At 44.6% G+C, this 14606-nt stretch overlaps 1 protein-coding gene across 10 annotated transcripts in view; it reads right to left on the reverse strand.

The window, feature by feature from the left end:
* The window catches only part of MEGF11 (multiple EGF like domains 11), a 385567-nt gene extending 373539 nt beyond the window's left edge, over positions 1 to 12028 (reverse strand). For all 10 annotated transcript variants that reach the window (XM_050967532.1, XM_050967528.1, XM_050967531.1 and 7 more), the window contains exon 1: positions 11643 to 12028. The gene's annotated coding sequence lies outside the window, so the exon portion shown is untranslated. The remainder of the gene's footprint in view (positions 1 to 11642) is intronic.
* Between the last annotated feature and the right edge of the window lie 2578 nt (positions 12029 to 14606).

Consider the following 14606-nt stretch of genomic DNA (forward strand, 5'->3'; position numbering starts at 1 on the left):
TCAATTAACCGAACAGGAAGTTTACATCACAGTGAAGAGTTCTGAATTAAAATTATTCAATTAAGAAACGGCGTATAAAGTAAAAATCCATTTAAACGAATTCATCCCAAGCGAGAAACAGCCCTTGGAATAAGTGATACTTCCACTGTATGAAAAAGAAATACCTTTTTATCCCCTGGTCTGGCCCTTTCTGGGGACAAGAAGGAAAGTTCCTGTATTTACTAGCTTATGAACCAGATGCTTCCTCTATTAAAGGGGGCTTTTATACTAACTGTAAACCCACATTCTGGCCTCAGCCCTCAGATTATCCTGAGAGGGTCGGTAATAATCTGAAGATGATGTGGGGCAGAGTCAAGCAGCACCGTACATATTAACATACAATGACACACGCACCCCCACCCTTCCCTTGAGCATAGGCTTAGCCCCAGAAAGCTCCCGCACAGTTCTGGCTGCAGAATTCCTGCGAACTGCATGGATTTTCAGGAAACCTGAAGTAGACCACAACAGTTGCACGTTGGAGAAGAGGAGCCAGAACAAGCACTCTCATGTAGGTGTCACGGAGTGTGGGAGAGACAAGGCCTTGCACACCCGGCTTCCTGCGATTCACCAGGACTCTCAGCCAGCCAGTAAAACAGAAGGTTTATTTAGACGACAGGAACACAGTCCAAGAGGGGTCTTGCAAGTACAGACAACAGGACCCCCTCTGTCAGGTTCATCTTGGGGAGGAGTGGAGAGGAGGGGAAAGGGAGGCCAGAGCCCCATCTGGGCTCCCCTCCATTTTCCCAGCCAATTCCAAAACTGAAACTCCGTCTCACTCAGCCTCCCCCCAAGCTCCTCCCTAGCCTTTGTCCAGTTTTGGGACAGAGGTGTCACCTGACCTCCAAACCCCTTCCTGGGTTCTCATGTTACGTGCTCAAGTATCCTCCCTCAAGGAAAGTCTCTCATCCCCAATGCAGACAGTCCCAGCAAAACTCCCCTGCAACCTTCCCAGGTCAATACTCCCCAGTCAAAGAGCACATTAAGAACATTCCCACTTTGTTACAGTAGGGAAAAAGTAGACTACACTTAGGCCCATGTAATATAACACAGGTCTTTAAACTGACATCTGGAGACAAGCCGCTTTTCAACTTGAAAATTTTCTCTTAGGTCATATCGATCCTACAGCGCTATAGTGGCACAGCTCCAGTGCGGTAACTACACTGCTGTAGCATCATTCAGTAGATGTTTCCTAGAGCAACAGGAGAGATTTTTCTATCACTATAGGAACTCCACCTCTTCCAGTGACAATAGCTGGGTCGATGGAAGCTTTCTTCCAATAGTCTAGCTGCAGCTATACCTGAAGTTGGGTTAGCAACACTATGGCACTCAAGGGTATGAATTTTTCAAAGCATCATAATTACGTCAACCTAATTTTTATGTATCGGCCAGACCTTAGAAGCAGCCCAGAAATGCTGAGGAGGATGAGAGAGGAAACAAACTAACTGGCAAAGAGGGGGAGAATCATACCGCACCCAAGAAGAGGAGAAGGAGACCTGGGTTATGTATAAAACATTGACTTTTAATACTGAAGGTTATCAATGTGGCATCACCACACTAAATACTTCTGGGGGGTTGTGAATCCAGCACAAAACTGGTTTCTTACCTTCCCATTTAATTCAGCAACTCCTGGGTGAACCCTTTCTCTCTTATCAAATCTTATTTGTCCCCTTCTTTCCTCTTGTTTGTTTGCTTAATTGTGGTTCTCTACCTTGCTGGTTTGTACACAAACATTTGACCTTCCCTGTCATTGCCCCCTCTGCCGCTCTCACCCTGTCATAAACAGATAGCTAAGGGTTAATGTCTCTTTCACCTGAAGCACCTGACCAGAGGACCAATCAGGAAACCGGATTTTTTCAACTTTGGGTGGAGGGATTTAAGTGTCTGAGTATTTTGTCGTCTGCCTGCTTTCTCTGAGCTTTGGAGAAGTAGTTCTACTTTCTAATCTTCTGTTTCTAAGTGTAAGGACAAAGAGATCAGATAGTAAGTTCTATGGTTTCTTTTCTTTGGTATTTGCATGAATATAAGTGCTGGAGTGCTTTGATTTGTATTCTTTTTGAATAAGGCTGTTTATTCAATATTCTTTTAAGCAATTGACCCTGTATTGTATCATCTTAATACAGAGAGACATTTGAATGTATTTTTCTTTCTTTTTATATAAAGCTTTCTTTTAAGACCTGTTGGAGTTTTTCTTTACTTCAGGAAAATTGAGTCTGTACTCACCAGGGAATTGGTGGGAGGAAGGAATCGGGGAGATCTGTGTGTTGGATTGCTAGCCTGATTTTGCATTCCCTCTGGGGGAATAGGAAAGTACTTTTTGTTTCCAGGATTGGGAACAGAGAGGGAGATTCACTCTGTTTGGATTCACAGAGCTTGTGTCTGTGTATCTCTCCAGGACCACCTGGAGGGGGGAAGGGAAAAAGGATTATTTCCCTTTGTTGTGAGACTCAAGGGATTTGGGTCTTGGGGTCCCCAGGGAAGGTTTTTCAGGGGGACCAGAGTGCCCCAAAACATTCTAATTTTTTGGGTGGTGGCAGCAGGTACCAGGTCCAAGCAGGTAACTAAGCTTGGAGGTTTTCATGCTAACCCCCATATTTTGGACGCTAAGGTCCAAATCTGGGACTAGGTTATTACACACCCCCTTGACGTTCTCCTCTGCTTCTTCTATTTAACACATTTTGCCCTTTAGACGGTACCTTCCTTTTATTTTTCCCTTTTGCAGACCCCTGTTTAACGAGTGCTGCTCTCCCAGATTGCCATCAACCCCCTCCAACTCCCAGATGATCCTGTGCACCAGTCTGAGAAGCACATGTTGGTTATATTTTTATTACCCAAACTGGTAAAATACATGGGAAAGAAAAGCCTTTGCCAAATTCCTGTCGACTTAAATGGACAAAAATTCCTGCTCATTGTTAGAATTGCCCAGAGTTTTGCTAACACTTTTATTATTTTATTGTTAGCGGACGAGATTTTCAGCTGGGGTAAACAGAAATACTTCCATTTACCCCGGCTTAAAATCTGACCTATTTTCATTATTTGTAGAGTAGAAGCACCCAGAGACCACACTGTATGTGGGGAAAATACAATCCCTGCCCCAAAAAGCTTACAATCTAATGGTAAGTAACCAAGAAACGGAACACTACCGTTACTGTAACTCGCATTCCATCAGCAAAGTATAAGAATTCTTTTGATACTTCTAACCATCTTTATTTACTATCAGGCAATGTTTTGTAAATATAATTTACCACTGCTGTAAATTACTTGTGACTTATTCCCAGTAGCCCTCACTACAGATATTAAATCTAATCAATCCTCAATTACTATGCAAATATATCCTATAGGCTACTGATGTCTTTCCTTTCCAACACTTAATACATAATTAATGATCGTTCTAATGACACAGAAGACTCCAACCAAACGAACCTCTCACTACAATTTATACTCACACAGTTAAAGAAAATTGGTTTATTGGGGTACTTATCATTCAGGATTTTTGCAATTTCCTGGGAAAGCAATGGATAGTATTTCCACTCAGTAAATGCTGATATTGTACTCCGGGCCTCAAAACAATACTTTACATGACAAAATATAAATGATGAGGAATTTTCACATAGTGTACATAGAGCTGGATCCTGAAATCCTTCTCAGGGAAAACTCACATTACTACACACCTTTACTTAAAAGAGTAAACACATCAATCTATGCAGACAATACGTACTAAGTCTGCTAAGTGATGATCCACATTTTCACCATAAAAAGAAGGCACTTATAAAAATAGTTTGCACAGGGCCATCTCCCTTTAAATAGACAAGTACAGCAGAAATTCACATTGCATTAAATTTAAACAAGAGCTGGGTGAATTAACCTGGTCTTCACTCTGATTTTTATACATTCTGCTCTTTGGCTTTTACAGTAGTAAAATGAATCTCTCAAACCATTTTTATACTTGAAAGGCTCCAATCAGCGTTTAGTGAAAATTTTAAAAATTAAAGACAATTCTAATATTGTGCATCAGATGCATGTGAATACATGCAAAGTTCTACCTAGTATAACATTATAGGCTTATCCAAACCCATCACACTTAAACCACTGCTCAGAGTTACAGATGTTAATTTTCTGGAACGTATGAATGATCATTTAAGGGCCCTCACCCCCTCCCACACCCCAACCCACTGTCCCAACCCAGTGAAAGTGCATGAGGGTAGGGAAGAGCAAGCCACCGAGGGAGGGGGAATGTAGTGAGGGGGGGGCAGGGCCTTGGGGAGGGGAAGGGGACATGGCCTCAGGAAAGGGATGGGGCTAGGGAGTTCAGTTTTGTGCAGTTAGCAAGTTGGCAACCCTACGGGGCTGGCTGAGCCCAAAATGATCCCTTAACCCCTTATTACTCACTGTGGGTTTTGTGCACCCCATCACATATGGATATGTGCATCCGACATAAATTATTCCAAAACATCTAATTAAAAAAACTATAAATCCCTTTATTAGGAAAGACTGGCTTAGAACACTTGGTTCTTCAGAGTTGCAATGGATGACTGTTCACATGGTACTGTGCAGAAAGCAATGCATAACAAAATCTGGAAGAGGTAAATTTTGTGATATCTATAAAATAACTAATTGGCCCTGTTTACCTGATAAAATGTCTACCTGAAATTTGCAGAAAAGGGGAATTAAAGGGGGCATGAAGGGAAAAACAGTTCAACGTTAGACATCTTTACTGAGTTTGAAAAATTGTAGGGCATTGCACCTTTAATGGTTTTCATTTCCTGTACCTGTTTTTACAAGCAGAGGTTAAATTTGGTTTCAAATTAATTGCCAGGGCTTCTTTAAAGACAAACAAAAGTGTAATTTATGCTATAATAATGTCACATACAGTACCATTGTTTTAATTCTTCATTAGAAATTAAGCTAGCTGTGGCAAGTGAATTAAACCCTTTAAAGACTGAAACGTTGCCAAATTCTGTTTTGACAGCTCTTCTGCTTTTAAAAGCATTTATCATTTTACTTTACCTGAGAACTATAAATGACACTGCATGTGAAGGAGTGTTTCCCTCCTAATACAAGTGGGTAGATCATATATCGAGCCTCATGAAATTATTATTTATAATTTTTCATTTTTTGGAGGGAAATTGATATTTACTTTTATTCATTTTATCTACAAGGGGCGGAACGAGTGGTTCTAGTGATCCTGCACTCAGGGGGGAGTCCCTGGGGGAAGCGTTGGATCCTGCATCTGTGAGATATGGGAGACTTTCTGGACGGTTGACTCCTGACCCTGGCCAGGGATGGGGGTCTGGGTTGCAGAGAAAGCCCACCCCATAGCTACAGCTCCTGCCCTACAGGCCTGGGACTGGCTCCCCACTCCGGTCACAGCCCCGTTCAGATTTGGTCCAGCTTCCCCTCCTCCATGATGAGGGGGGCAGGCAGGCCAAATTTGAGTAAGCAGCTCTGTGACCCGGTGCACCAAGCCTGGAGCAGGGAGCAAGGCCCAGTTCGTGGGACAGCCACTGCTGCAGCGTGAAGTTTTTCATTTTATACCCTTTTCATTTTATTTCATATTTGTGAAAAACACAGGGCTTTACACGCATGCCCTGAAACCAGACTCGACCAAAATGGCCGAGTTTTTTGTTTGTTTTTTTCCCCTTTTCTTAACAATTAATGTGAGGGCTGATCGGAGGAGTCTAAACTGCAGCCTGTGGTAACAGTCATCCACTGGTCCGGAGTGGCAGTACCAACTCCCCGACACTGCCTGCTCATTGGCCTCAGCCTGAATGCAAAAGTTCACTCTGCAGAAATAGAACTCAGTCCCTAATCCCATACAATCCTCAACCTCTCTGCTGAGACTGCTAACGAAGGGCAGGATCCCAGTCTCCTTACGAAGGGCCAAATTCAACATCCCATGCAAATCAGTGCAATATTTTGCCCTCAGTGTTTCCGGATCATAACCCAGTGTACTAACTGGTTTCTGTGGTACGGGCTGCTGTCTGTTCAGAACTGCGCTGCTCCTTCCAACCAAGTCAGATGTCTCGCTCCCTATCTCCTGACCAATCCAGTCTCCTGAGCCAAATGCTTGTGAGCTACTAAGCGACTTCACTTTATTTTCTCTTTTTAGACTCAAACTCCTTTTTGAAAAATCCAGATGGTAATATGAACATAGTGGTATTACAAAGGTACCAAATGCCAGTCAACTGCTTACAAATCATCCATGCTGCCCTTGCTTGGTAGATTTCAAAAACAAAATATAGAGTCTGATTCTCTGCTCATGCTGATGTAAAACCAAGATAAGCAATTCCACATACTCCTGATTTATCCTAGGGTTGCCAACTTTCTGTTTGCAGAAATCCAAACACCCTTTCCGTGCCCTGCTCTTTCCCCAAGCCAATGAGAGCATTGGAGCCAACACTTGTGGCCAGGACAGCGCATGGAGCTTCCCTGGCCGCCCCAGCACCTAGGGGGCTCAGGGACATGCCAGCTGCTTCCGGGAGCCACGCAGAGCCAGGGCAGGCAGGGAGCCTGCCTTAGCCCTGCTGCGCTGCCAACTGAACTTTTAACAGTCAAAAACTGGATGCCTGGCAACCCTAATTTACACTGAGAAGAAGGAAGAATCTATACCAAAGGCTCCCACCTCTGCTATTCAAAGAGAGGTTCGCTCTGATGGGTACTCTCAATCTTTTATTATTGTAACAGCTCATGCCAGCATCATTATTCCAGGGTCTGTGCCTGCTTGTGCTAACCCACCATGACAGCTAGTACAGGGTACGTCTCCTCAAGCTGGAATTTACATCTCTAGCTCTATGCGTACACACACCCTACGGTGCTGTTCGGATCCCAATATCACCAACCCGGAGCATTAAAACCCAGGCCCCCCCTCAAAATCCTAAATTTAAATTAAAAATTATGAGGCTTTGAAAAATAATAAAAGCTGGGTCCTTTCTTCTAAATTTGGAGCTTTTAAGGGGTCACATTTTCAAGCTTTTCTCCACAACTACAAAGGCTAGAAATTTCTTTTTTTTTTAAATTGTACATGAAAGCTGAGATACCAGTGCATTCACAAGACTCCAGAAGTTGAGGCTTTAATGAAAATATCAAGAATCACAAGATTTGTGATAAAACTAATCTGGCAAAAGTCTGGATCTAAACGTGCAAACCAAAAACCCCTGAATTTTGGGCAAACTCAAATCTGGATTTGTACTTTGCAACTTGGACCCATCTCTAATCAGACCTAATGGTGAAGTCAACAGAGACTTTAGAAGGATCACACCTCTCACATTTGACACATATTTAAGCTGTTATATCCTAACACAAGAAGTTCTGTGGTACCTTTTTAATATTTTAAAATATGTTCAAAGCAACTTTCAGCACCCATAAAAGGTGTTGGGTTGACAGCGCTGGAGAATGAAGTCACAGAAGGCACAGCACAGGCAGCAGCAGAGCTGGGTTCTCCATACTTCTAACCACTGTGCTTCAAAACCTGTTCTGGAAGGAGGATGTCTCCAGTAATGAATGTAGTTTAGCCTGCGTGCCCATTCAAGTTGCCAGCCTCTCTGTTGAGGCTGTAACACTCAGTACCAGTTCTGATGGCAAATAATTTAAAGATTATTAGACCTACCAGCTTTGATCTTGTTTGCAATAGTGTGCAGGTAGCACAGGCTCTCATCTCTGCCCCCGAATTGCTGTAAGCAGGCGGAGCATTGACATTTCTCTTGGATTTCTCTCTCACAGAGAGAAGGATTCATGTAAGTTACAATACTCTCCCTAGCACAGCGGTTCTCAAACTGTGGGTTGGGACCTAATGCAGTTGCCAGGGCTGTTGTTAGACTTGCTGGGGCCAGCAGGCTGAAGCCTAAGCCCCACCACCTGGGGCCAAAGCCTATGCTCAAGACCCACTGCCGGGGTGGTGGGGCTCAGGCTTTGGCTTTGCCACTGCCCCCGGCCCAGTGGGGCTTGGGTTTTGGCCCCCTTGCCTGAGGCAGGGGGGGCTCAGGTTTTGGTCTCCCCTCCCAGGGTTGTAGTAATTTTTGTTGTCAGAAGGGGGCTGCGGTGAAATGAAGTAATGTATGAGACCTAGCAAGCATAGACCAGGTAGCCAGAGAACAGTAATTGCCTGGATTACACGATTCTATCATTTACACACACTTATTTTTAATCACACAAATCCCACAGCATTCTGGAGTTGGTTTTGGACAATTGGCTGAGAAACTGGGATTCTCCTTATGCTGCAGCTACCACTTTGGAAATACTGGGCCAGATCCTCAGCTAATGTAAATCTGTGATGCTCCAGAGACCTGGCCTATACTCTCTAATTTCCAAGGTCAGTATCACATTTTTTAAAAGAAGTTGGAGGCACATGCACAAGTCACACTGCAGCCACCAGGAGTCACAGGGGAGCACCACAGGGCAAGATCTGACCTGCAATTTTTACAGCAGATTCTGTTTGGAGTTTGTCTACTTTGTGAGTAGCCCTTTAACTCTTCTACCAACTTTTTCATCTCTCTCTTCTTAGCTTATAGAATCTGCCCAGTGAGTTACAACGTCAGTTTGCAAATTCCAGTGTACAGAGCAGAGCCGACTCGGACATCAGTTCTGTCAGCCTCAGCAACAATGCTGAGGTTTTTTCCATCCTTTTCATTAATACCCGACAGCCCTTCGTGGTAACTCATTTACTCATGATGACTTATAACTATTTCAGTTGTCTCAGGCTTTTCCCACTACTCGGTCCAAATAATTTCTTAGTTACACCTGAGATACAGACAATACATATATGCATCTGAGACATAGGCAACACACATACTCACATAGGGTCTGATCTAAAGCCCACTGAGGTAAGTGGAAAGACTCCCAAGGACTTCAGGGTGCTTTGGCTCACAGCTAGTTTTGTCACAGCATGTGCGCGCAATGTGAGGGGACAACAACACGCACCACTTTGCTCACTAGAGCACTCGTGCAGGAGGCAGGAAGAATGAAGGTGCTTGTACAACCAGAGCACAAAGTGCAGAGGTACATCCAGAGATACTCTACACTTGAAGGGGTCTGGCTGGGCAGTCTGGGGGGAGGCCAGCACACCTTTACTGTGCACCTGACAGCCCTAAGAGGCCAACAGCAGTTTGGAGTACATGCTCCAACCCTTAAAGAAAGGTGTGAATGGTAATGGCACGGGTCGCTTGCTGGTGGTGTCTCTGCAGCTTGAGGTCTTCAAACCATTTTTGAGGATTTCAATAACTCGGTCCTGGGATAGGGGTTGTATAAAATTGGATGGGTGGGGTTCTGTGGCCTGCCTTGTGCAGGAGGTCAGACTAGATGATCAGATTGGTCCCTTCTGACCTATGAGTCTATGAGTCTATGAGACTGTGCTCCCTCTACAGGCTTTCTGCTGGGCTCCCCAACTTCTGCAGTTCTGGTACACCAAGTAGATAAGAGCTTATAGCTTTTATATAAAATAACTGAACTATACAAACACTCCATTTACATTCCTGCCCCCAGGGACTTTGCAACAGTACTGCAAAAAACAGTAATTATATAGGAGCACTTAGTATGCAATAGTATGCAGCATTTCTCTTTCTAAACTGAACCATCAAAGCAGTATCATAAATATTATATGATACAAAATCATGGGGTAGCTCATACCACATGATTTTGAAAACAATAACCAGGCACATGCTTTGTAGTAGCATGGAATTAGAAATGATTTTACTGACATAGATAAAAGGCTTGAAAGAACTGTGATCTTAGCACAGAGAGGTAGTTTGTACAAATTGCATTTAAAAGTGCATTTACATTTCTATTATAATCCCCTATTTTTGAGGATTGATAATTTTACTATGTATATTTTCTTTAAAATGAATTCTGGTATTTAACATCTAAAGCGTGATGGATTGTTCAAGCAAAGTCTGAATTATTCATTTGGCCATTTTTATGTGAAAAAAATTCCCACACCCACATGCACAAAAGGGAAAAAGATTGTGCCTTCAGTTTTGTAGTTCTGACTAAAAACACAAACTTCATTAATTTATTTTTAATTATAATGATAAGCACTCATCCAAATTGCTGAGTGCTTTAATTAAAGCCACAACTGCCACATAAAATACCTCACTATAGTACAGTAAACTGCCTCAGCCACCCACTTGTCAACTGAATTATGGAAGTTTATAAAGCAGTGATTTCTTTTTGATAGGGTGCGAAGAGGGAAGCAGAAATTTTTGTTTTGAAAAATGACTGATCTGTATATGGCCATAAACGTTTTCAACAAAATATCCCTATGAATCTTTACTAAGCAGACTTAGCGAGATGCTTCACAGCTGTCTTTGCGTAACAGAAGGTGTTATGAAAACCAAGTTCAACAAACATTTGCGATTCAAGGATTCCCTGTAACTTAGTTATTGCCAAGCAGAAACTCATGTACTTCCACCAAGTGGGATCCTGCAAACACATGAATAACTTTACGCACATGGGTACAGAATCACTCACTGGCCTGATAAAAAGCCCAATGAAGTCACTGGGACACGCTCCCATGCATGTAGTTACTCATGTGCGTAAGAATTTGCTGGAGCAGAGCCTTAGATTGTTAGTGACCACACAAACTAATATCCCACAGTGGGGTCTCCAACATACTTCCAATGAGATGAGTAGTCAGTTCATTTCACTTTTATCTAACACTATCACCAGCAAAAGCCACAGACTGTCTTTGGCTCTGTTAAAGTGACATCAGAAGATCTAAGACAAACTAGGAGATAAGAAAGTTAAGAGTGGGGTTTATACCACTAATACACACGGCAGAATATTACAAGGGTCTCCCCAGTCTGACTGAATTTGGAACCTATATGGGTTTTGGAACCTTCTATGTAATAACCAGCAGGAGGGGCATTAAGATCTGAATTTCAGCCCTCTCTGGCTCTCCAGTTAACTCTGAGCTTCCTCCGGCCAGTGTAGGTTTCAGTCAGATCCTTAATGTTATTTAAGGATCACTGGATTTGTTTAAATACGATGCGGTACTTTGAGGCGCCCAATGTCTGCAGCAGAACGTTAATGACACAGAACTTGGAGCATCTCCGCGAGGCGGCCGATTTCCTTGCCCGGGGTATCCAGGCTGCTGATGCTCCGACACTCCCCAGCTTCCTCCCTGCCGGCTGGGAGCCACCTGACCCGGCAGCAGCCTGGAGGAGTCTCCAGCCGGAGGCAGGGCGCGTTTGGCCGCACTGAGCTGCAGCGATCGGGCGAATCGCTCCCCTGCATCATCCCCCAGCCGACAGAGGGGGTCCCCCTCCCAGCGCCCCCCGGGGACCGCGGCCACCCGGCGCCTGGTTACACGGATGCGCTGCTGGGGCACAAGCCGAGCAGGGCAGCCCGGGCTCCAGCCGGACCTGCCTCCTGCAGCCGGAAGAAAGTTAGTGCCGTTAAAGCGCGCTGGGAGAGCGGGGCGAGCCCCGCGGCTGGGGGAACCCCGGACAGCGCTGGGGAACGAGAGGCGGAGAAGGGGGACCCCCCCCATCCAGCAGAGAGGGCGCTACGTGCAGCGGGGCCCCCAACCAGGCCAGCGCGGCGAGGGGAGCCCCCTGCCCGGATGCGCCCGCGCCCTGGGGGGTGGACATCGGGGCGTCCCCGCCCCCACCTACCTCGGAGCCTTCCCTCCCGCGGCGGCGGGGCTCGGTGCACTAGGCAAAGCGGCAGCCCGGGCTGCAGTCAGGGGAGCCGGGGCCGCTCGCTCGGATCCGCTCCAGCGGATGCTGCTGCTACTGGGGGCTCCGGGCGCCCCTTTGGCTCTGTTGGGAAAGTTGCAGCGGCCACGCGACGCCCCTTAAACCCGCCTCCCAGCAGGACCCGGGGGAGGGGAAGGGGGCGGAATTGGAGCCCTTCAGCCCGCGGCGCAACTCCGGTCACAGCCACGTCTCTGGACCGTCGCTCCGGGATGCAACTAAGCCCACAGCAGGCTGGGTGCGCAAAGGCAGGTGCGGCTGCTGCAGACGCGCGGGCTGAGCCTCGGCTCCTTGGATTCGTGCATTTGCAGACCTTGCCAAAGCGGAGAAACTTTCCAGTTCCCTGGGGGGCTGGGCGTGGTTGGGGGGCGTGTCCGGGGGTTGGTTTTGCATGGGAGGGGAGAGGGTTGCATTGTATAGGGTAATTTTTCTTTTATATGAAAATTACACGACTAGTCTCAAAAGGACAGAGGCTCAAGCCTGCACCCCCCACAGAGCACAACCCTAGACCCAAACTCTTTGCAGATGTGTCTGCATGAGGTTGCAAACTCCCTAACTGCAAAGGACACTTGGCAGCCCCGCAGCACGTAGGAGAGAGAAAACAATATTACTCCCTGCTGCTGAAAGACCCAGGGTTCTGCGGTTTGCTTACCGGGGATCATGCAAACTTCTGGCCCTACTTCCGTGTGCCTGGATTTGCTGGTGCATATGCATGCATTTCCTATGTGGCGCCTGCACCTTCATTCCCACGCAAACAAACGCAGCTTTCTCGCTGCCTTGCTCAAATCAGCCCTGGATGGACAGCAGCTGCCTAACGCTGCAACCAGGCAAGCCTGGGGATGCTGGTAAGAAGGAGGAAGCACTATGAAAAATTTGCCTCTTCCCTAGAATCCCCTATTAATCCAGAACAGCAGCCTTCTGATTCTTACGTTGGTCTGCAGCATTGGGGTGCTTTTGGACTCTTCAGGGCTATTGGATACCCAAATAGCGGAGGGTTCTCTTGCCTTGCTTGTAATTTCTCCTCAGAACGATGTATTAAAATAGTGACAAAGGTAATGTAATATAAAAAAATTCCTTTAAAGAAAATGTTTATGATCTGTGATTTCAAATATATGCACAATCCACAACTAATTTACTTAGCTGTTGAACTAAGTGATTTCATGCTTGTAAAAATATTTGAAGATGGAAAAACACTGTGCACCAAGCGTTAATATTTATCATTTTCTAATTGCTGTAACAACCTTGGGCCTGATCCTGCGTTCCTTAATCTCCTATTATGTTCATATGTAAGGAACACAAGAGCAGCCCCGTCTCTGTAACACAGCTACAATGCTCAGGGGCCTATTTTGTTCTCATAGCCTCATGGAATTCCAGTCCACCAAATGTTTTATGTATGTATTAGGGGCTCCCAGCATCCTTGTGAATTTGTTGGTAACATGCCAATTGCACATTTCCAGGTGATAGCAAATCCCCAGAAAGGACATAGTTCACTGAGGCCCTTTCAGCCTGGATTTTCAGTGAGAAACTCTCCATTTCAGCTGTCATCTCCCAGCTTCCTAGTAAACTTCTTGATTCCAGCCACAGCACTTGCCCCACAAATTTTTTTTGTTTTTCTTTCTGAACCCAGCTCCATGACTTCCCTAGCTCCCCCATCAGCCATCTGAGCCAAGACAAGGAGGAAAGATTATGTGACCGTTGGCTTCGTATCCACCTTTCTCCAAATCCAGCTCCTTAATCACTAAATCCAGAAAGCTATTCTCCACAGTCCCACATCACCAGTAGTTAAGGCAACATGATCAGGAGCTGAAGAATTGTGTGTCTATAAAGTGACTTCTCCCTCCAGCCTAATTTTTAATTATTTTTACCAACTTCCTATTAACTAACAACATCAATAATAAATTATCAACCATGTTTATTCAATTATTTTCAATATTTAACACTGAATATTGATTAAATCTTGAAATAAATTTATTGAATAGTCAGGTTAATTATTTTACTATTTGTATAAGAATATTAAAAACTCCACTTGTTCTGTACTTATGACACAGTTTATGTCTTACCACTAGGTTTCACAACTGTCCAGCTGTGGAAAAATCTCCTGCTTTCCAGATCTTCAACGTTAACAAGTACATACAGGTTATTCCACAAACACTGTCTGAAACATGTGAAGTTAGAACCCATTTATTGGACATAATTTAGTCCAGACCCTTGCTACAGCAAACAGCTGTCTTAAGCCTCCTAAATTGTGTAGCCAACAATAGCTACATTATTTGTACGTCTTTCAACTAATTCAGAATTCCCAATTAAAAGTCTGGGATACCATCTGAAATTGTGACAGTCCTTGGCATTCTTGGTACCAAAGATCAAAAAATTACACTGTTCCTAAATGTAGGTTTTTTTCCATGATCAAGATAAAAGGCCTGATCCTGCAGTTCTTGCATTGGCAAAATCCCATTCAAATAAAAAAATTCCACTTACCAGTAAAGCTGCCACTGATGGACTATTCTGTTACTCTCTGAACATAAGATTCTGCCCTTTCTGAGAAAAAAGGGCTGGAGGAAAAAACATTTTAGTAGATTTGAGTGTATCTGGCTGTAGATTTGATTTAAAAAAAAACTGCTCATTTTGTGGATGGCTAGTGTTTTACTCAGACCCTTATATCAACCTCTACTTAAAGTAGAATTCTACTCTACAAAGGGACTTAGTGTCAAAAGAAACAAGCATTGTGGGGCTCCACATTAAAATGCAATCAATTATTCCATATTAAATGGGCTCAGTTTACAAGTGAAAAGATGGGGATGAGGGCTTGACGTGTTCAGACTTGCATTATGTCCCTACAAACTCAGCCTGGGATCTGAAAGTCAAGTTAACTAGTACTGACTA

This window comes from Gopherus flavomarginatus, chromosome 9 (assembly GCF_025201925.1).
Source record: "Gopherus flavomarginatus isolate rGopFla2 chromosome 9, rGopFla2.mat.asm, whole genome shotgun sequence".
In the NCBI taxonomy this organism is placed as follows: domain Eukaryota; kingdom Metazoa; phylum Chordata; order Testudines; family Testudinidae; genus Gopherus; species Gopherus flavomarginatus.